Below are 22,463 nucleotides of genomic sequence, written 5' to 3' on the forward strand. Positions count from 1 at the left end.
GAAGGAATTGGAATGTCTGGGCTGACACGTTCAAGTATCAGGTGCCATCAGCTTTCTGACAACTAGGGCAGGGCTGTCAAAAAAGTACCCGCTGATGTTCGCCACAAAGACCCTCCTGAGAGGCTGTCACAGGATTGTGTCTATAGATCTGCACTCAGTCATTTACATCAACGTGAAGAATGGTGACGACAAGAAGTGTAGACATCCCACCCCTGGTCATGGACACCAGTGGCAGAATTACTAATTAACCTGGAGAGAGGGAGCCACGGCCTTTGTTCCTCTTTCTTTAAAATTTCCCAGAATGTGTAAAATAGCTCTATTCCCAGCCTAAGGCTGCCTCCGGTGTTCATGTTTCTTTTTTTTAAAGGATTTTGTAGGCAGCCATCCTTTTCAACATGTTTTAGTTTGCCAAGTTGAAAATTACAAAGCGCCGTAGGGCATAGGGATGAGAACACGTCACTTTACCTCGACCATCTCCTTATTCAGGAGGAAGAATGTTTCTTCTCTTTCTCCTTGGAAGGATGAAAGGGGGGTGATGCCTCTGAAGAACCCTGAAGGGTCTTACCCCCATTATTAAGTCCTTGCAGGTCAGTGGGTGCTTTGGTACAAAATGAAATTCTCCAAGGATGGGCCTGTTGGGAGCATGCTCATTCCCGTCTCACGGCATAGCTGCACGAGGTCAGGGAGCAAGTTGGATAAGTTCCCCAAAAAGTGAAAGGTGAGAGAGGGCTCCGTCTGAAGCGGGGGCATTAGGTTGCATGCTGTCTGCCAGCAGAAGCGTTCACCCTACATCAGCCTCTCAACCTCTGAGCCCAGGTCAGCGTCGCTCTCAAACCCTTCTGACACCAGTGGGGGACAGTCACTTACACTTATTTCCAGGAAGTGTGAATACTGGGGCAGTTTCACCAACCCAACAGAGACTGACTTCCTAAGTGGTGCCACATGTTGCCAGAGGGGCAGAAATGGAAACATGGTCATGCGACCATTGCCAAAATGCAGGGATAAATAAGCAATGGTGGCGATCCTTTCTCTAGGAGAAAAGTGTCTCCCTGCACTGATGAGGGTCCATGGGGAGCTGGCTGTGCTCTAGAGAGCACTCATTCATCCCCAAGGATCCTTGTGAGTTGCCAAAGGATGCTTCTCCATTTGGAAAACAGAGACAATATTGCTGGCTTGCAAACTGCCTTGAAACCTATACAGGAAGCCTAAGGAGGTGTCTTCCCTTTGAATAATGTATTCTACATTACATAACTTTGGATCAGATCTATTTTTTTGTGGCTGTATTGGGAAGCTCTCACTAATACATTCACTTTAAACCCAAATATCCACGTCATTGACTTTTAAACACTTGGGGGGGGGGGGAAGCCCCAAGCCTAAGTTTTAGCTGAATTTCTTATAAGCCTCAGTGTAACACAACAGGGGGACCATCTCTCACCCCCCGGCCCTCCTCCCCCCCCCCCCCCCCCCCCCCCCCGCCCCCCCCCCCCCCCGCCAAAGGTACGAAATCTCAGACCCGCCCTTACTTGGACCGCTTTGGCTGATCACGCCCATTGGTGTCCTTAGGGTCTGTGGACTACGGCACCGATGCCTTGTGGGACCTTGCGAATGGAGGAGAGCACAGCCTTGGAGAGCAGTGAATTCTAATGGCCTGCCGCAGGACTGTGTGGCGCTGCTGGTGACAGCGGCCAACGGGGAAAATAGGAAAGCATTAGAGAGGGTCTGTTGTACTGACAAAGTGCAATTCCTAGAACACACTGTGCTATAAAACGAGATTTGGCTCCACGGTGCTGAGAGCCAACAATGGGCTCAATAGGGCCCAGCACTGGTTGCCGGGCATATTCTAGCTCCTTCAGTGGGAGCTGCCTTTCATTCAAAGAAGTAGGAGCCACACTAGAGAATGGGAAGGAGGGGGTGTTATTACTGGCCCAGAGAAACCCTGAGAGTAAGATGTTGGGTCAGGGGGGAGCCAGAGACTTTCAGCCGAGAGAAAGATTCCAGTGCGATTCCGTCAGATGCTCAACACGCTTCAGCCAAGTCGATCGTTTGGGATAGAAGTCACTGCAGAAGTGACGAGTAGAATGTGTCGCCCTCTTTTGCTGGGTTAGTGTAGTATAGGTTGTGTTTGAGAAAGATCTGGGTGGATGATGGGTCTTCCTTAGCTCTTTCTCTCTGGAAAGGCGTGGGGCCACAGAGGCGTTAGTGAGTGTGAGTGGGGGCTGTAGAGCTTGGGAGAGTCTCTGTTCTGTGTCCTAATCCATGTACGTATGATTGGAGTCCCCGGAAAGCAAACAGTGAACAGCGGCCTCCGTCAAATGTTCTAAACCACCTGCAGTAAAACTACATTCCGCCTCAGAAAAACAGTTTTTTTGTCAGTCTCTAGCTGGGTAACAGATTCTGGTAGGAAGAAGCCAGGAGTTAAAAGTTTGCTCCCAGCTTGCAAAACAGAGGAAAAAAAGAGAGGAGAATAATTCCTACTCAAAAAAGTGCTCCGGGCACTCCAACGACAGTTGAACTGTTGAAATCAAAGACAGTAAACTGTAGCCTGTACATGTGGGGGCAAGTCCACCTAATTATGAATGGGTCATTGTCAAACCAGTTTGCCCCTGAAATCCTCCCTTTAAACTGATTTAGGTTTTTCAAAATTCCATTTGAACCAAAATCTTTGGGCAAGATCACATTGCAGTTATTACAGTTACAATCAAAGGTATGAGATGAAGTAACATTCTGCTTGAGGTTCACATGAAGGCAACACATAATTATTTCTGTGTAGAAACTATCTGTCCAAGAATTACCACATCGAAACCAAATTCATGGAGAAAATCTTGCATTTTAAGACTTGCCTTGAAAGGAGAGGCAGGCCAAAGGCAAAGGACCCTCGATTTAGCCACCTTCTCAAAAAATTTCATTCGTTAAGCATGTCCCTACAAGCATACATAAACACAGAACAGACAATGAAGTATCCCTTTTGGAGGTTTTATGTCCAGGAGCCCGGGGATCCCCAAACCCCCGAGCATGGAGAAAGCCGTTTCCCACCAGGCCTTCCCCGTAAGTGGGAGAGGCAGGCAGGCCAGGGTGGGGAGGTGGTCATGGGCACATCCCGCCCACTCCTGCCTCATTTGTTCACATCATTAGGAAGGTGCCAATTAGCGCCTATTTTGGTGAAGGCTTTGTGTTGGGAACATCTGTCCACTCGCATCTGGCCAGGGCCCAAGTCCATTTCACAAGGAACACCAAACAGCTGTCAGATGGTCCTGGGTTTGGATGGAAACCAAAGGAACACAATCCTCCTGGCCACCGGGGAGGCGGGGCCACCGGGGAGGCGGGGCCACCGGGGAGGCGGGGCCCCAGTCCCTATTCTCCAACTCCAGATGCACCAGTCTCCAAGCCCGGACTTGTTAGCATATTCCCCAACTCCCGGCGTGCAGCTTCCTGATTTTTGTATATACGGCTTTGCCCATCGCGGTAAATACTCGGGATGGACAAAGCCAGAATTAACTTGTGTTTACTCGAGAGCTAATAAGCAGCGTGGCCCTTGTTTCCTTTCGCGATCACTCAGCTTCTCTGCCTTGCCGTTACACCGCAGGGAAGTTGGTGTGAAGGCTGGTTGGAAGAGGGATTTACTTTGCAGTCCACCCACTTTGCTGTTTTGTGGTTCAACTACTAGGTTTCCTGAAAAACAAGGGTTTACAGCCAGTGAACCACTGTGCCATTTTCAATTTATTGGTATAAGTGGGCAGTGCCACATACTCAGTCCAAGTCGTATTGTAGAAAATGACCTTTTCGTATGGATACATTGGTTCTGAGTCAGATACTAAATTAACAGAGAAACCTGAATTTTGTGATTTTAAATACATTAACTACAATGAAAATATTGCATATAGAAACTCAGTGATAAAATCTTAGGTATTATTCTCTGGGAAATTTCTACATCCTCTATTTCCAGAAGACAAGAAAGTTGTAGCTTGGGGCATGTGGCAGAAGCCTGATAAAGTCAGGCTCCTACCTGAGCACCAGACCCCCCAAAGGCAGATTAAAATGGAACAAAATCTGGTCACCTCACCTAACTCCGTATTTAATATTTTGGAAATAACCAGTAGGATCCAGTCTGTAATATAGCTTGATGCACATAGTAGGTATGCACTGAATATTTCCTAAATAAAATAAGGAGTGATGATTCAGTTAGTTATTATGAATCATGCCCTGACATACAAAAGAGCAGAGAGACAGAGACAGAAGCAGGCAGAAAGACCCTTCTGGATGCTATCATCTTGTCATCATCTTGTCTTTTCAGTTTTAATTTATATGCCAAGAACCATACTCTGCTGGTGACACAAAACACTGAATTTAGTCAATTCTAGTAAGAGAACCTGTTGTCAAATTATAATAGGCTCATTTTTATTGACTGCTTATTATGTACCAGATACCTTTCTGGTACCTACAGTCTCATTTAGTCATGAGAATAGCTTTATGAGGTAGGCGTTCTTAGTATTCCCATTTTACAGATGAGGAACATGAGGCATAGAGAGCTCCGTAACTTCCCCAAGATCTCAGCCAGGAGAATTGGAAACTCCAGAGCTCATACTTTTAACTAGTCTCTCTTGTCAGCCCTTCAGAAGACAAGAAGTCAACTCCCAAGCGGAATGTTGACCCTCAGCCCTACTCTCTGTGTGTCTAGCCCTCCTGTGGTCTTGTTCTTCCTGAAGGGGGTTCCAAAATGGTAGAGAGACACTCATGGTCATCAGTAACCATTTTTATTGAATTCGTGTCAGTCGTTCTGCTGCTATGAGCCGGATGTTCTTGGAACCTTATCACGTTACCTTCGGAGCCTGTTGAGAACCCGCTGAGATAGCCACTGAGTGGGAAATCCACTCTCTCCACTTACTGTTGAGTTTGGACGATGCTTATTCTGACATCCCAGAAAAAGCAGAGTTGGCACTACCATCAGAAAGTACTTAATGCCGCAGTTGAGGCTGTAGTGCGTGCATCTCGCCTTCCTATCTTCCGAGAAAAAACTACAGAGGGCTGGAATGGGGTCTTTGAAGGTTTGGAGCAGGGGAGCATATGGACGGTTGAGAACTCTTCTCCGAGGGCTAATCATGCTGGAGCCTTGGAGGCCATCTGGTCGAGCATCTCCCACCCAATGGTGGCTGAAAGTTTTTCTTGACTGTTGTAATTTTTAGTTAAACTTAGGAAGGCCTTTTAGACGTATTTAGTCCGATTTTTTCATCTGTCTCTCTTTTGTGCAGGCGTGCACACACACACACGCACACACACACACGCACACACAACATATACGTGAAATCGGTAACATCCTCACACTTCTTGTTCAGTGCTTAACTTCATGTTTGGGAGCTCGACTTCAGGGCACACGTCATTAGGGCGTGTGGTTCTGGACGCTGTTGTCCTGTGTGCCATCAAGAGCCTTGGTGATGGGCACCTTCAGGTTTGTTAACGATGTATGAAACCTGAGCAGCTTCAGCTTCTTGACCCCGTAGTTAGAGATGGTGTCTGGCGGGGTCGGGTTCACTGCAGACTAGCTGGTGGGAATCGGTGTATGTGCTTTTCCCCTTTCACGGGAGCTGAACAAAAGTGGTTGTGTTGAGATGAAGGAACACTAGAGGGCAGCCTACAAGTTGGAAACAAGTCGCAGGACACCAAAACAGTGACTGGGCATACACCACTAGGTAAATGGTCCATGGTTCAGTCTCCCAGCACTCGGAGACAAACTCATCTATGGGGACCCCCACATAATGAAACTGCTCCTTAACGCTTCATTTGAGTCGACCCTTAAAAAATGAGACCTGAAAGCAACTGTACGAAACTTGTCTCCCTTCTGGAAACTCCCTCAATCTTTTAGAGCCGCCTGATGAGACCCAGCCGGTTTTGTTTCACTTCTGTTCTCCAACCTCTTCTTAAAATACAGACCAAAACTTTCCCATTGCAAGTTGTATTTAGAAACCCCTGAAAGAATGTGATGTGAAGGGTAAATATAGAATCTCCCATCTTTTTAGGATTCTTTTTCACAGCATTAGTATTCGTTCTTCTCGACTCTTAAGGGCATCAGGGGATTCTGCGGGACAGCTCTGCTATACTGACCCTTATCTAGAGGTTGAAACTATGAAGTAAAACCCAGGATACCTCAGTCACTGATGTAATGAAGATTTATTTCTTCCAAGTGAAATCTTATTAGACGCATTTTTTTCTTCCACTCTGTAAGCAGTGTCCAATTTTAGCACAGTATAGCAGATAAGGCCTTGCGGTCTGCTAACGCTGTGTTATTAAATAAGCAACACAGTTAAGGTGTTATTTGTGTTTTGGGAATGATGTCATCTGTAACATTGTACAAGGGAGCCGAAGAGGTAAACACATACACATATGCCCCAGCACAGAGCGGGGTGGGAAGGAAGGGACCAACCATGTGAGTCTGACTTCAGAGCTCCAAGTAAAATTGTTCAGAATGAACAGTTGTTCAGAATGAAGTAAAATTGTTCAGAATGAAAGGGACAGGAGCAGCGGGCTTGGTATCTGATCTCCCATGCGCCCGCCATGAGCACTCACCTCTCCAGCGCTATGTCACCCGTTTTTATAGATGTGCTGGGCGGTGCTTTGGTTTTTCTCTGATCACCCACCTCCTGTGTTGGTATTAACCTCCCTAATGGGGGAGAAAGAGGCCCCAGCTGCCAGACCAGATGGGACAGTTGAAACGCTCTGAATTTCAGCCTCTTTGGCACTCCCTTTACAGAGCTGGGTGTGAGCACAGTAGGGCTAGGCTTTGGTGTCTGGCCTACTAAGTGTCGCTTAAATACGGGGTATGTTGGCTGTGAAATGTGTACTCTCTTGTGTATAAACCTGAGTTCCGCTGGCCCCCCACTATCCTCTCAGTTGCCCCAGTAGGACAGGGAGGAGCCATTTTTCCTCCTCCTCCTTCCTCACCCCACACGTCCAGCTGGTCGCCACATCCTGACGGCTGTATCTTGCCAACACGCTCTGACTCTGTTTCCTTTTTTCTGTTCCCAGTGCTAGCAGACTTGCGTTCCTCAGACACACATCTGATGACGTCATCTTCTTGCCAAAAAGCTTCAACAGCCTGCAGCTCCGGGTCCCCCTCCTGAGCCGGGGAGAGCCCTCCACAGGGAGCTCCCAATCTCCTTCTGTCCTCGGGCTTCCATGCCACATCCCCAGTCGCCAGGAAGACCCCCTTGCTGCTCGGGAACCCAGTCCTCCATTTGCCGGCCTTGGGCCTTCACTCCTGCTTTTCCCCCAGACCCACGGCTCTTCCTCCCCTCCTTCCCACATCCTGAAATCTTCACGAAACTCAGATGCCTCCTCCTTCACAAAGTCCTGCCTCGCCTCCCAGCCGGGCAGAGTGCCCCTTCCTGCCCTTCTTAGCATCCTCAGCTCAGGACCTCAGCTTAGCAAACACACTCTGCTGTGGGGATGGAGAACCGTCAGACCTTACACCAAAATGATTTTTCATGTTATCTCCCTTGCTTGCCGGACAGGGGCCCACTGTCCGGCCTCTGTTATCCATGCGTTCTGAACTAGGTCATCACGGTGTCTCTGTAGCACCCCGAACTTGCCTAGAGTAAGTGCCACCTCTGTACTCTGCTGCCTTCAGTAGACCTGGTAGCAGGGACCAGAGAATAAAATGACCTTTGTTGGAGGGAAGATCCACCCACGTTGACCTAGACGGTCTGTGTACTCCTTGCTAGAAGCGTGCGTCTATTTGATGAGCTACAAGTTATGGGCCCCGGGAGGATACTCCTGCCGGAGTATCTTGTTCAACTTTCTGCCCCTCAGGATCCTCCCTGTACCACGGTCACCGTTTATTTGTGGCCCTTCTGTAAAACAGGACCAGAAGCCCCATCAAAAACGTCCTCAAACAGCCTCCATTTTTCAGTTCATCTCCTTTCAGAGGACCACTCTAGCCCCTAAGAGCCTCTGGGGACAGTGTCCCGAAATGGCGTTCCACTGAGTAGCAGGAACTTGGAGCCCAGTTGCACTGACACCACACTTGGTGTCCTTGGAAAGCTACTTCTTTTTTTAAAAAAATTATCATTATTTTTTTATTTGAGAGAGAGAGAGAGAGAGAATGAGCAGAGGGGGAGGGAGAAGCAGGCTCCCCGCTGAGCAGGGAGCCTGACGTGGGGCCCCATCCGAGGACCCTGGGATCATGACCTGAACCAAAGCAGATGCTTAACGACTGAGCCACCCAGGCACCCCTTGGAAAGCTACTTCTGAACTTGTTCTTTGTCTTTGTTAAACCTGCGTAACAGGCAGAATGTGATGGCGTCTGTGCTTAGGAGGCTGTAATCATTTTTCAGAATTGTTTACATATTGAGGAAAACGTGCAGTGGAGTGGAGGTGTTCAAACTTGGACTCAGAAGGTTGGGTGCCCCGTTCCAAGCCCTTCCCTCTCTGGAGGTGTACTCAGGCAAATAATTTGACCTCTTTGAACCTCAGCTGTCTCATCTTCAAATTGGCATCACAATCCCTGCCCTGCCTAACCCAGTTTGTAATGATGTCCAGTGAGGCAATGTTTATAAACGCACCTTGAAAGATATCCTTCTAAGTAAGGTCTTTTTTATTCATAATAACTCTCATTTACTGGTGATGCTGATGGTTATCAGCTAGCCTGATTTCGGAATGTGATAGCCTTCCTAGGCTGAACAAGTCCCGTGTTTACATTTCGTTGCTGGAAGCCAGTCCATCCTCTCCCCCAAAAGGTACCACCCGGGGAAAGTGTGTCTTCACTTGAAACACAGGCAGTGAGAAACGGTGAAATATGCAAATGTGTTATGATTACTTTCAATAGAAGAAGCACTTGGAGTTACCACCACTAGGTAGGGTCGGTGACAAGCCAAGAAAAGAAAAGATACTGTCCTAGTTCTACATTTAAAACCTTTTCAAGTTCTGCTCAGAAGAATTTGCATTTCAATAACACTGTGATAATGTCAAGCTATTCACAACATTTCAAAGCCTTCTCTTGCACACCTGGCAGTTGTAGGAGCTGCTGGGGAACTGGATGTGGCTGTTTCCTACCAGCAAAGGCAATTATGTTGTCCTTTTCATTCTCGGGAACGGATGTGTTTGGGCAATATTAACAGGTCTTATGTTCTGGACATGACAAAATATGGGAACGAAAGCTCCACCCTCCAAGATATCCCCGGAGAATTAATCAGCATATTCAACATGGCGAACTTCCCCTCACCACAAATGAGAGGAAACACCTTGTAGATAAAAGTTGACTTTTGAATAGAAAACCTTTCCCTGTACTCTGTACATCCCTTTAAAGAGAGAAGTATCCAGTGGATGTTTGTTACCTTTTTTCTTGGCTACACAGGAACCTTACTCTGTTCTTTATACTTTTGATACCATCAGCATCTCCCCTTGGCTGGGCAAGCCCGAGATCTTTGGGTAGACTTTACTTCCGCTAAAAGTAAAGCCATATTGCATGGAACAGGACAACCATCTTTAAAATTATCTTAGATAATCACTACCCTAGAACACAGTACAGCAAATATGACAAATCAATTTAACTTAGGTAATTTCTCATAATCATGCTTATAGATTGGTAAGATTAATTGTGAAAGTTAAGCATTTATAATTCATAAGCACAAATTATGCCAAACTAGATGGGCCATGTGCTATTAGAATTTTATATAAACTATAGAATGAGTTCTCACACAGAAAATTAATAAGAAATTTGTAATATATCTAATTAATATATATGATAACTTTTATTAGACCCTCTAGTTAAAAGTTGAACATTAAGTAGTGCATTAACTTGATAATTCAGCTTCTTGGTATCTGTTGTAGAACTCATGACACAGGAAAAAGTACTTTTAACCAAAAGTAAGACCTATTTCTCTCCCATGCTTACAGTAATCCTCAGTCATTACATTTAGCACATGGTAACAGGTACTTTAGGGCAAAGGAAATCCCACTTGGCCCACCACCCCCAGTTCTTTCATTTGAAAGAACTCAAAGTCCCTTTCAGTCTTGGGAAGGAAGGGCCTTGGGTCCCCCTAGGAACCAGTAACTATCAGTTTTGATAAGTAAATTCCTTTAAAATGAACAACGGTTCCCCCAAAGATTAAAAGTGCTCTGTATCACGTAATAAATTTCAGTTGTCCCTCAAGTGATACTTCTTCCTTTGACCATTTTGCAAATGATGCAGAATCACATTCTTCACGTAAGAATCTAATATGGTTTGCAGGGCAAGATAATGGAGGCATGTTCAAGTCACTGCTGTCTGGAAATGTTCCACCAAAACACAGCCTCCAAGGTGTTGGTGTCTTGGAGGCACAAAAGAAAATCTCTAATCAGAAATCATTAATTAAGGCTAATTAAAGTCCACATTGTATCTGACCGACGTTCATACGAAAGTATCGCTTACTTTTCTTTAGGCTACGTGTGCAGTACTTTGTCTGCCCGGATACCAAAGAGTAACGACAGTCTTGTTATTGCTGAGAGGACAGCCAGTTGAATTCACCGAAACTCTTCTTCCAATGAAAAAAAAGCTTCTGATCTGAACTATTAGTGGCAATGTCCTCCCCATCCCTTTGCCTTTTTAAAACACCCAAAAACCAAAAAACCAGCTCACCTAGGAGAATACTGTAAAATGAGCAAGACCTATTTTCTACCCTGCCAAATAATCAGAGGTCCATAGTCCCCACCAAGTTCCATACTGAACTTACAAATGCATGTTTTCTTAGCTTCCCAGAGATATGGGGAGGGAGCAGGGGAGAAAGGCTGGGGTGGGGGGTGGGTACAGTAATTGCAGCCTATGGGTAAACCAGACCACGTGATCAGAAACTGCTGTGACTCTTAAAAGTGTTTCTCCTCAAGGAATTCCGGTGCCCAGAAGCCTGGTGAAGCCAGTAGCAATTAAGGCCATGTTATCCTTTTAATTTACTTGAAATTATTGGCCTCTAAAATCAGTCATTTAGTGCGGCTGCGTGGGGGAGGGGCCAATGTAATAGGCACGTGCATTAAAAATGCTTGTTGATCTTACAAAAAATTTTGGCAGGCTGGGTCTGGGGAATTAAAAACGGCTGCTTTGAAGCTCACCCTGCAATAAAACCCAGTCATTTTCTAGTAAGGAAAAAAAAGTGACTAATTTCTAGATGAGACCCATTTGTAGTGAATTCAAGGTTTCCTTCCTGTGCATCTGCCTGGCTTTGATGCCCTGCATGTCCTGAATTCAGGGCTGTTTGCTTCAAGTGTGAGGTGGTTTTATTTTATGTTTTAATCTACAAAGGAATGAAATGGCTTGGCTTGGACTGGTAGGAGTCCTTGAAAGTCCACTTGAGAAATGGGAACTAAAGCATTAAGAAGTGTACCAGTATCTGTTACACGAGGCCAAATGTACCTCACAAAGGAAAGCTGTGTTCTACATCACCCACGAAGCACATAAATCACAGAGTGTGTGTCTCTCCGTCTTGCAGCAACTTACTCCTGCCCGCCTTTCCTTGACTCGGTCGTCCAGTGTATGTACACAACCGGACAGCTTTTCCTGATCAACCCCGAAGTCGCAAACCTAACGGCAAAACGGCCAAAGATGCAGAGTACAGAAAGGCAAGAAATGCTCCCATACCCAAGAGCTAACAAAGCAGGAGCCTCCCCCCCCCGCAGCCCCTTCCCCGGGCCACTGTCGCGAAATGCGGTGAAATGGTTGTTAGTCATGGGCGCCAACCCTAAAAAAATAATGGAGGTTAAACCTGAAGGAAAGCCCAGAATGTTTCCACTGCTGTACCAGAGCACAACATGGCCAGCTCTCCTGAGGTCATTCTATTTATTTAGCCATCCGCAGAGCCGAAGCCGAATTACGAACCTGCAATTGTGAGCGAAGCCATGAATGCCCTCATTTACCTCCACACTTTTGAGGGGCCTTAATGAAGAGCTCGCACCCTTTGGCTTTCTGGTGGAAAGATGAAAGTGACATCAGTCCCTGGACGGTAATTTTTTTTTTTTTTTTTTTTTTACCAGCAGGACTGAGCAAGAGGCAGATCCTGGAGTAAATATCAGCTGGACGTGCACATAACAAGGTCCAGGGAGACACTCAGAAGTTGCCTCTTTTAATCCAACCCTGAATTACACGCGAGGCGGTTTTTTCGGTGCTTTCAGAGCCACCCCCCCCCATGCCAAAATAACTGCCAGGCTTGCAAGCCCCCGTCTACCTCAAACCTTTCCCCAGACACCCCAACACTATCTGAGGCACTGAAACTATGGCAACCGAATAAGAAAGCAGCCTCCATGATTAATAGATGAAGATCCCAGCGACAGTGTCTAGCTAGGGCCATCATTCATAACGCGAGAAGAATTAGCCCAGAATCCATCTCGCGGACCATTTACAAGTATTCTCCTTGTCAGAATCCACCCAACTGCCATTCTGCTGCATGGACTCCAGTTCGGAGCGCGAGAAACAATTGGTTTCTATTTATCGCTCGCCCTGCAGAGATGAGAATGTTCTTAGTAACTCACATGCTCAGGTTTCTGGAATAACGAAAGGCTTCCTAGACTGGTTTTCCACCTGGGTATTTGAGGCCCAAGAACAAATGCATTCAAACACCAAGATATGTGAATGGAGTCCTGTGGTTCTCCGGGGTAGAAAGGAGGAGAGACAGTTGTTGGATTGTTTGAGTGTGTGTGTGTGTGTGTGTGTGTGTGTGTGTGTAATGCAGTTTTTCATAAAGCATTCCATTTTCAGGAAAGGAACGTTTCCATTCACCAGCTCAATCAGTATTCTCTCAGTTTCCTCGTTCAAGGACAGTAGGAGTCTGGGGGGCGGGGGGAGCACTGGAGTCGTTGCAACATTAATGAAAAGGTTGAATCCTCTCCTTAAAGAAAGACTCAGAATAGGAAAAAGGAAAGGAGAATGGATGCGTCAAAGAAAGCTTGTCTCTAAAAGTCTTATCAAACATCCAGCTGTAATTAGTACCTTCTTTATTTTGTCCCAGTTCCTAAAATGTTGGTTTTCCGGGGGGTGGGGGGGGGCATGTTTTCACGGTGTTCAGTGTCAGATCCTGTTGTGTTCTAGAAGTGTTTCCCATCAAATCGTGGCCAAGACTTGGTTTTAAACATGGAGGAGGGCAAAAGGGATGAGAGAGGGGTGAAATAGCCTCATTTTAGAGATTCTGCTAAATTTTTTTTAATTGGCGTGGATTCTTTGAATTAAACTTTCCACAGATGGCAATGATAGGTTAGTTGGAAACCACCAGAAAGTGCCGAGTTGTATTCACTGAAAGCCTCAGGTCCACCGGCTGTACGTGGAAATACCTGTCTAACAATATTTTCAGAGCCACAGTCAGCACACTTGCTGCTAGGAAGACGTTGCCCTTCAGCCTTTGGAGCATGTTAATTGTGGATTTATTTCACTCTAGACATCCGCTTTCCACTTAAAAAGTTTAAGAGACATTTCTTTTTTTTCTCCTGGGTGAAAATAACTGTAATTCTAGGCCAGGGAGGGAGTCTTGTTCCCACTGGGTGCAAGGAGGAGTCTGTCAGGGAATTGTGATGATCATACCTATTTATTGCCCCTTCTGCTGTGCCTTTTAGAAGTGAGATTCTTCTTACCGATAAGAACTTGGATGACTATCATTTGAGTCCGATGTCAGGTAATAGGACAGAATACCAGTCAGGAGAGTAAATACCAGCTCTCTTGGGGTCAGCCAACTAACTCTTTGCTACATTTGGTGGGGAAGGTTAGTGTTTTGCTTCTGCGTGGAGACTCACTGCTCTCCCAAACTGATTTCAGGCTTGGCCAGGGAAGAGTGACCCTGCACGTGGATGGAAGGCCACTACGACGGCCCTCGGGCAGAAGTCCCAGCCACAGCCTCCTGGAGCAGTCAGCCGACAAGCTTCTCTCCTATGATAGGTAGGGCCCTTGGGATCCGTTCATCTCGACCCTGAACCAACACACCAGGCTGCTCTCAGATTCTCGAGTGCATGCAGACTGTGTATTTTATTTTAAAGATGTTTGAAGTGAAGGCGATCCTTTTTTTCCTTCATCCTTTAGGCTCTTGTCTAATGCAAAGTCTTGTGCTGCCCACAGTGGTTTTATTGGCATAATGTCTTTTCTTCCATATTCTGGGTGTGAGATGTCAACATCCAAAGTCAGGAAATGGATCACGGCTCTTCTTCCCATGCTGGTGACTTGTTCACAGGCTTCCCAGCTGAAAACCCGCGTCACCAGGGCCACCCACAGTGGGAATGTTCATTTCTGGTCCCGAGGTGGCTTCCTTTGTACCCTCTCTGACTGTTACCCTTTCTACTCTCCCCACCAGGGAACTCTCCCGGACTTTTGTCACTCAAATAAAAATAACACGTAATGTTTCATGAGCGAGTATCATGTGCCATGCCTCGGGCTATGAATTTTACAGATGTTACCATATTTACTTTTCCCAACAACCACATTAGCATCCTATGAGCATCTTACAGATGGAAACTGAGGCAAAGAAGTAACTGGCTCAAAGTCACGCTATTTATAATTGGCAAAAAAAAAAAAAAAAAAAAAAAGGGATATGAATCCCAGTGTGTTGAGTCTGCCTAAGAAGTGTGGTCTCTGCATTGTCCCTTTTGCTGCCTACTGCCTTCCCCTGACCGTCCCTCCATACTTGTAAACCCGATGTCGCCAAATCTTAGTGAATTTGCCTTTATTACGGCAAGGACCCAAACTCCTCTCCTCCTACCCCGGTTCACCCTGACACTTCTGTCCTACATTAATGCTTACACTGACATGAATTGTTTTAGGACCCACCTCAGCAAAAACAATGCCCTTACTTTTTCCAATGCCTGGCTGAGTGCCACGCCCGCGACCTTGCCCTCTTTAATGGTCACACTGAAAGCCATTGTTGCTTGAGGCAGTTGGCCTTTCTAATGGACAGGGTTGCTGAAGACTGTGAATTTCCAGTGAATTTGAGGACCTTATTTAATTTCACAATGTGGTTTATATGAAAATGTGACATCCACGGAATATAATCTCTCTTTTATGATTTAGAAAACAATGACGCAAGACCTCTGCTAGGCCCAGGATCTGGGGTGGGGAGAAAGGAACTGGCATCAGATTCTCCCAGGTCTTCCGAGTGCATTTCCTGATTTACCAAATACCTTCACATCTGTGACTTCCTATTATTCTCCCAGAGGTCCTACAACGTGGAACACACAGGTTTACTATTCACAGATTTTGTTGAAAATAATGCAGCTCAGAGAGGTTAAGTGACTCGTCCAAGGTAGTAGAGTCTGGAACTTAGGACATCCAAGTATAGGATCTTCGACTACAGGGACCACAGTACAGGGTGGAAATGTGGGTTCATAAGCATGTTGTCCTCTCCTGCCAGAAAGGTGAATTTTTAAAGGACCATCAGCAAACTCCCAAAAAGCACAGCAGTTCTGTGGCCAGTGGTTAGAACGCAGAACAAACAAGGCCCAGGTCAAAAGCTCAAGCCTCATCAGTGCTTGGCTGTCTTCCTAGCGCTGTTCCTGGGCAAGATGCTTTTACCTAAGTCTCAATCCCTCCAGCTTCAACCAGGTGTCCCGCAGATGTGTGCTCTCGGCCACAGGAGGGGACTGGGTGAGAGTGTGGGAATGAGCAGGCTCCAATCCATCACCAGGGCTGGGAAAACAACCCGCGGTGAATACTCCACTAATGGTGCATGAGACAGATCACCTGCGTACATGGAAGTCAGCGTGTCTCCCCCTGCCTCCCCCCCACACACGGAGAAGTGTTATGTTACATTGGATGAAAACTTAAGATAGAGAAACAAGGGGCGCCTGGGTGGCTCATTCAGTTAAGCATCTGCCTTTGGTTCAGGTCATGATCCTGGGGTCCTGGGATCAAGTCCCGCATCAGGCTCCCTGTTCAGCGGGGAGTCTGCTTCTCCCTTGGCTTCTGCCCCCTACTCGTGCTTGCTCTCTCTCTAGTGGTCTCTTTCAAGTAAATAAAGTCTTTAAAAAAAAAGTAAGATGGAGAAACAAGAGCAGATAAGAGAGAAAGATGAGATGCTTGTAAAAAAGATTTGCTCTTTTTAAATTGATGAATCAATTAATTGACTGAACAAATACTTGTTGGGAAGGGCCATTGGCATGCCAGGCACAGGTGCTGGAGATGAAGCAGTAACACATGGCAAAAGTTGTTCCTCGTGGCATATGTTCTAGTGGAAGACAGAAGATAAACGGGAACAACGTACAGTCTCTCAGGTGGCAGAAAGTGAGAAGGGGAAAACATTGAGGCAGGCCAGGGGGCTAGGAAGTCTTGGGGAAAATGGTGGAGTAAATAAGGTGATCAGAAAAGGCTTCATGGCGAGAGTGACATTTGCACACAGACCTCAGTTGTGTGAGGAGCAAAGCACACAGCTATCTGGGGAAGGAATCATCCCAGGCCATGGAAGAGCACATGCCAGGCACAGTCACGTAACCCTGAAGACGGGGGGAGATTTGAGAGGTGTGGGTAAGGGAGCACAGATGGCGTAGGGCTGCGAAGGCCCAAAGGTTGGACTTTGGCATCTGCTGGGCGAAGATGAAAGAATCTGAGCCAGGCCTTGATTTAAAAAAAAAAAAAAAAAAAAAAAAAAAAAATCACTTTGGCTGCTGTGTTGAGCATAGACTGTAGGGGTCCAAGAGCAAAGCCGCGGGACTAGTTGGGAGGCTGGTACAATAGCCTCGTGGCTCAGCCAGCGTGAGGGCCTCAGAAGTGGAAGAGTTTGGAGAAGGCCGACGTGCTCTGGAAGGGGGTTGGGGTGGGCAGCAGCATCTGCCGCTGGGGGGGGGGGGCGCTGCAGTAAGAGTCAAGGATGACTCCTCTAAGTTTCTACCTGGGAGCAGCTCCAGGGATGGCAATGCCATTTACCAAGATGGAGAAGATTATAAGAAAGCATGCTGGGGGAAAGAGGTCCAGAATTGGTGCTCTGAATGTGTTAAGTTTGACACGCCTGTTAGATCCAAGAAGAGCTACCTAACCTGTTGGATGTATTAGTTGAGAGACCCAGGAGAGAGGTCTGGGCTGAAGAGGTTACTTGGGAGACTCTATTGAGTCCTGACACTTCTAGGACACTCTCCATTAGTATAATGGGAATTACTCTAATCAAAAAGTTTTGCAGGAACTCACCTGCTTCACAGAGCAGGATACCCTTGTATATATGCGCTACTGTAATGGTCCCATGCTGAGAGGTATCCTGTAAGCCCTCTCCCCTTGAGGTTTATGCGGTATGACATCTTCCTTGCCCATTTCAGAGGGATTAAATGCCTCCCTCCCTCCCCTACCTTACCATATCCCCAGGAGGCCACCAGTGTGGTTGCCGGCAGAGAATAGCTCAGTTGATGAGAAAAGCCTTCACTCTGGAATAGAAACATCTCTGAGACAGCTTGGCTCCAGGGAACCTCAGAAGAGTAGGGGACACTGATAGGGGAGGGTGAGCGGGCAGGACATTGCCAGTATCAGGCTCCACCTTCCTCTGGAAGTGGGAACACCCAGGGAACACCCACTCTGAGAGGAGGGCAATAAATTGTCTAAACCTGGGGCGGGGGAGGCAGAGGGAGAGGCAGAGGGAGAGGCAGGCAATCTCTCTCAGGCTTTATACTGCTGCAAACGGCAGATGCTTAATTAAAGCATTTGCAATTAGTTTGGCTTGTTCTGTGATTCTTTTCTGCAAACAAATAAGATGGGAGAATATATTCGCCTTTGGCAATCTAGTTCTAAAAAACTTCTCCCGTGATCACGCTTTTGTCCTGTTCAGAAAAGAGCTGAACCGCTATGCACACACAGTAAAATATCTGCTTCACCTCCTTGTTCAAAACAGTATTTTGCCTTCTATTTCCTATGGGAGTGCAATTACCCATTTGCTTTTAAAGCATGAGTATTTATTTTGAATTTAATACAAGTTCTTAATTTGGGTGGCTTATTTTTATTCAATGAAGATAACAGTCTTGTAATTCTTGCTATCCTTCTGATTCAACATACTAAGAAATGTTATCCGCCTACTCAAGATGCAAATGCTATATTTTTTTAATGATGGGAAAAAGCATTCACTAGACTTGGAAAGAACTCGAGGGCTGTGTGTTTGTGTATGTGTGTCACTGTGTGTGTAAATACAGAGTTGCACTTATTGCCACTTGATAAGAACCACTCACTCGAAGCCACTGTAGAGGGGGGAGACAACCGGTCCACTCTTAGTGGAGAAATGGGAATTCTGTGGACCCGTTTCTTTCATGCATCTATTCAACATTTACTTGGGTTTCTACTCCAGTTCTTGGGAATTTTTAACCTATTGAAATGTAGATGTTTTATCCAATAAGTATATTCTGCAGATGGCTCCTGAGATAATGATTCTTGGGTGGCTGCTGGAATTTGCATATGTGCTTCATATGCATTCTTGAAGACTGTGGCCCTTCTCTACAGGGGGATGGCTTGCAACACACAACACTTCAGGAAGACTGTCACCACACAAAAACCACACACACAGGAGCTAGAGCGCTTGCCTTCTATCAAGTTGAAAAAAGACCTAACACAGAAATGAGGTTTTAAACCTGATACTCCATTTTTCTCTGCTTTCAGATTGGCTTGCAAAGTGCCTCATTCAAGAATATCGTAAAACCAGAATCATAGTACAGAGTGGGGGTTACTCAAGAGTCAAATAAAAGTCACCATATAAGCAAGCATAGGTAAACCAAATTCAAATGGTGCAATTACCGTTTAACAGTTTAAGTTAATAAGTGGAGACACCGTTCTGCCACAGTATTTAAGGTTAGGTTAATAATTAACTTTGGGGCCTGGAGTAGTTTAATCAAAGCTTACTATAAATCATAAAACTCCATGCAGACTAAACAGGGTATTAAAAAAACACACGAAATGCTTGCAGTCTTGACCTGTCGTAGCCATTTGGATAAGGTGCAAAAATACAATATTTTCATTCAGAATTGAGCCCAGGCATCTTTACTCCGCGTGAAAAAGCCTAAATAAAGGATGCATGTGTCTGGAACCAGCAGTCTTTCCCCTGCCATCAGAGTGGATTTGACGCCTGAGATGTATGTCTGAAGGAAGACCAACAATTACCAGGATTAGAGAAAGACAAGGCAAAGACACTCGACCTTCCTACCCGGAAAGACTTAAAAACCAGCGCTGGGGGGCATTACATAGCTTTCTTGAGACCTGCTGGCAAAACGCTGCAACTGGGTTAAACATCTTTTCAGATTTGAGTCAGAGAAAGTTGTGCATACAAGCGTAAGCGTCTGAGTGTTTGTGTGTGTGTGTGTGTGTGTGTGTGTGCGCGCGCGCGCACGCGCCTTTGCCTGTGTTTTAAACGTTTCATGGATCACAGTCAATAAGTAGCAACTTGATTTCCATCCGGTGTAAGCAGAGAGTGATCCCATGACTGGCCACCGCATTTTCAAAGCAGCCACCTTGCTCCCAAGGACCGACTCCAACGGCCACTGGGACTGCCCGCTGGATGCAGGATGGAGGCCGCTGCTGGAAGTTCTTTCCTTGGCTGTGAAGACAGCAGTTCCTCCCCCGCTCCAGGAACACCTGGCTCCCTGTTCCGTTCCTCCCTGGAAACCCGCCGCCTGGAAAAATGCGCGTGGCACCGGGGGTGGGGGTGGGAGGCTGGGGATGTTGCACTTGGAATTGGTACCTAGTCCCGGCCTGTGTCCACCCGCACCCGTGCGCCAGCCGCTGTCCAGTGGCCGCACCAGCATCCCGAATCCTGCCCCTGAACTTCCCTTCCCACCGCCTCGCCACTGCTTTCTCGACTGGACCAGCAAATGCGGCGCTGAGACCCCAACCCAGCTGACTGCTGGATGGGGGAGCCACTGGCTGTGGACCAGACATAACTCCACGCATCGTAGGCGGCCCATCCTCTTCCCTCCGGGTTCGGTTTCCCGTGGGCTGCACAGGCATAGCCCCAGTACTGTCGTACCCGCCGCCCCTGGCTTTCAGAGAAACTTTCCAGAAGCGCCGGGTAGAGTGACCCCGTGCTGGAAGAGGCGGCTCTGGGCGGAGGGGTGGCGAGGCGGCGGGGGAACGGGAAAGACGGCGGAATCCTGTTTCCTTTCCCGAAACGCGCAAGTTCGGGGCTGCTCCCTGGCTCCCCCTGTACGGCTCGGGTCGCCGGAGGAGGGAGCGGACCTCAGGATCCTGCTTTGCAGCATATACGACAGTGGGGAGCTGAGAAAAAAAAGCAGAGAATCTGGAGCAAAGACACTTGCCACCCCAGCGGAGTCGTACAGGGAGGGTGGGCACTGTCGGGCTAGCTCCCCAGCGCCCCACTGCCCTCCAGACAGCTCTCTAGGACCCAGCGAGTAGTTCAGACATCCAGACCCCGTGGCCCGAACAGAGCTCTCGTCCGGGTAGCAAGCACTGGGTCATCTTTTGCAAGTCTTTCCACCCTTACCCCTCCGGGACAACTCCTTTTAGAGGAACCTCGTAGATTTCGGGGGAGAGCGCAGCGAGGCGGTCTCTGTGCTGGAGGGGGACGCAGCCGCGACAGATGCTGTCCTCGCCTGCCAGAAGGGAGCTGCAGCGGGGGATAGAGGACCCAGGGCGGGGGGCGCCGCGCCACACCGGGAGGAGACCATTCCTGGGCACTCGTTCGAGCAAACAAAGCCCGGAACCCCTGGTGCCAGTGGCCGCGAAAGCCGGGATGTCACCAAGTGGCAAGGCGCACGGGTACCAGGGCCATTACAAGTTTCCCGCACTCCACAGAGCGCAGCCCAGACCCCGAGCGGACAACAAAAGATTCTCTTCGCTTTCCCACCGTCTCTGTGGAACCCCTTCTCAGACCACAGAACCCAAACCTGGTGCTGGGCGAAAACAGCGCTCTTCTACCCAACGTCCTCAGCCCTCGAGGGCAGAACCCTTTCCCCAGTTCGTGTACCAGGACCCGGCGCTTCTGAGGATCCCACCCTCCCGGGGCCTCTCTGCTCCCTGTTGGCCCGAAAGTGAGGACGAGCCCCGGGTCCTGCACACATATTCCCCAGCCAAGCAGCACCGCGCGGTCGCGGTCCCGGGCGGCGCCTGGCGTGTGCGCAGCGCGGGTGGGGAAGCTCGCAACGCGGAGCCCAGCGGTCTCCCCGGCACAGGGCGGAGTGGAGCGGCGGGCTGGGCTCACCACTGCTCCCCAAGGGCCGGACAGCGCTCGGAAGGCAGACACCAGACAAAATAAAACGCAGCTACCACAAAGCGGGCAGCGAGTGCCGGCCGCGGCCCCGGGACCCGATGCCCGGAGCCGAGCCGCCGGGGAGGTGGGGCGCGCCGGGGCGCCCCTGCCGTACCTTTTCGGTGCATCGACGTGCAGGCGGCCGGGGCTCGGAGCGGGCTGGTACAGCGTATATCCCATTTAGTAATCCATTATCGAGGAGATCTCTCCGGGCCGCAAGCTGCGCTCTCTCCTTTGCAAGCCTTTGTCATTCCTACATGTGTGCTTGTCTCTTTGGGGGTAACAGTCGCGGCGACTACTTTCTGGGAAGCAAACGCGCCGTGATCATCTCCAGTGACAGGCACAGAAGGGGAGAGGAAAAAAGAAAGAAAGAAAGAAAAACAACAAGGAAGGAGTAAATGTTCAAGAAACTCTTCAAATCCAAATTCCACTTGGATTCCACTCCGGTGAGTCCCTTCGGTGGTGTCTGCGCGGATTAACAAGTCATTTCAGGGTGGGGGGCGGGGTGGGGGCTGGGGCAGGGGGCGCGCTGTGGCCCCGCTCTGCGACCGCGAGCGCCGCTGCCGCGGGCGTGGCGATGCTGGCCGCTGCCGCCGCTCCTAAGCGGGCATCGCGGGCGGTGGGCCCCGCGGAGAAGCGCCGCTGCTGCGTCCCGAGCGCCTGGGCAGCCGAGTGCGCGGGGAGCGGAGTTGGCTGCAGCCTCACCCGGTGCGGCTCGCTACTCCTCTGTCACCGGAGAGGCCGCGGCTCCCGGGCGGAGCCAAGTCCCGGACTGGATTGCGCAGAGCGGACTCTCCTCCTGCAACCCCGCCTCCTTTGGCTGGCGTCTCCTCCGACCCAGAGGAGGGCTGTGGTGTTTGTGTGTGAATGTGAAAGAGCGTGGCGGAGAGAGGGAGAGCCTACGCAGTGTGGCTGCAGGTGGAGCCTTGCACCGACTGGCCCTCGAGGCTCCTTCCGCCGCGGCTCCCGGCCCACGCCGCGCTCTGGGTGGAGGTCCCGGTGGGGTTGGCTCCGGCTGGAGCGCAGCCCCAGCTCCCCCCACCCCCGCATCTGCTCTAGACGGGGGAGGGGGGAGCGGGGGGTGTGGGGGGTGGAAATCCCGGACAGCATCGCTAAGCCCTGCCAAATGAGAAAAATAAATAAAAATAGACGTAGTGCAGGAGCGAGTTACAAGAAAGGATCTGTTCATCGATTTTCTTAAATGGAAAAGTTTTAAAGGAGGAGGTTAAGTGAACGATGGGCCTTTCCAATTCTGATTACTGTATCAAGAGGTAGATCCCAGAAGTGATGGACGCTCAGCACCCGGAGGAA

At 48.5% G+C, this 22,463-nt stretch overlaps 1 protein-coding gene across 3 annotated transcripts in view; it reads right to left on the reverse strand.

Annotated features, from left to right (window-relative positions):
* SEMA6A (semaphorin 6A) overlaps positions 1 to 21,875 on the reverse strand; it is a 125,002-nt gene extending 103,127 nt beyond the window's left edge. For 2 of the 3 annotated variants that reach the window (XM_032842255.1, XM_032842253.1), the window contains exon 1: positions 21,268 to 21,875. The gene's annotated coding sequence lies outside the window, so the exon portion shown is untranslated. The remainder of the gene's footprint in view (positions 1 to 21,267) is intronic. The other variant, XM_032842254.1, reaches the window with a different exon arrangement.
* Between the last annotated feature and the right edge of the window lie 588 nt (positions 21,876 to 22,463).

The sequence above is a fragment of the Lontra canadensis genome, unplaced genomic scaffold (genome assembly GCF_010015895.1).
Source record: "Lontra canadensis isolate GAN:19392208 unplaced genomic scaffold, GSC_riverotter_1.0 scaffold126, whole genome shotgun sequence".
In the NCBI taxonomy this organism is placed as follows: domain Eukaryota; kingdom Metazoa; phylum Chordata; class Mammalia; order Carnivora; family Mustelidae; genus Lontra; species Lontra canadensis.